The following is a 654-nucleotide window of genomic DNA, read 5'->3' as shown; positions in this document are numbered from 1 at the left end:
ACACACACACACACACACACACACACACACACACACACACACACACACACACAATACACACACATACATATGTGTATGTGTGTATGTATATATATATGTATGATGTATGTATATATATGTATGTAAATGTATGTATGTGTATGATTTTGTATACGTATATGCGTCTCTGCGTTCGTGTGTGAACGCACGTTAGTATGAGAACGTCTGTGTGAGTGTACGCGCGTGTGTGCATATGGTGCATATGTGTGTATTTGCGTGTGTTTATATGAGTGTATGTGTATATGTGTGTGTGTGTATGTGTGCGTTTGTGTGTAAGATTTAAACATGTTTTGTCTTATCTAAAAACGTTTTCCCCGTTTTGTAATTTTGACGTCATAATATCGATGACGTTTCTTGGGAGTTTTGCTATCAAAAATCTTCAGTCTCTTTCAACCTTTCACGGTGATTAGAGGCTAGGGAATGTGTGCGTCAGGGGACGTACCCAGGCAGTTGAAGACTAGAGTGAAGTGAGAGTCATCTTCACCTTGTTTTCAGTGTTTGTGGGGATACTTTATGCACCTTTAAGTTCTTAAACACCCAATGTAACATGCTGGTTGGTCGTATAACATAGTTACAAGGTGTACGGTAGTGTCACTGTAACCGGGTACTACTAAA

The sequence above is a fragment of the Octopus bimaculoides genome, chromosome 22 (assembly GCF_001194135.2).
Source record: "Octopus bimaculoides isolate UCB-OBI-ISO-001 chromosome 22, ASM119413v2, whole genome shotgun sequence".
Classification (NCBI taxonomy): domain Eukaryota; kingdom Metazoa; phylum Mollusca; class Cephalopoda; order Octopoda; family Octopodidae; genus Octopus; species Octopus bimaculoides.
Note: the sequence above shows the minus strand (reverse complement) of the source record.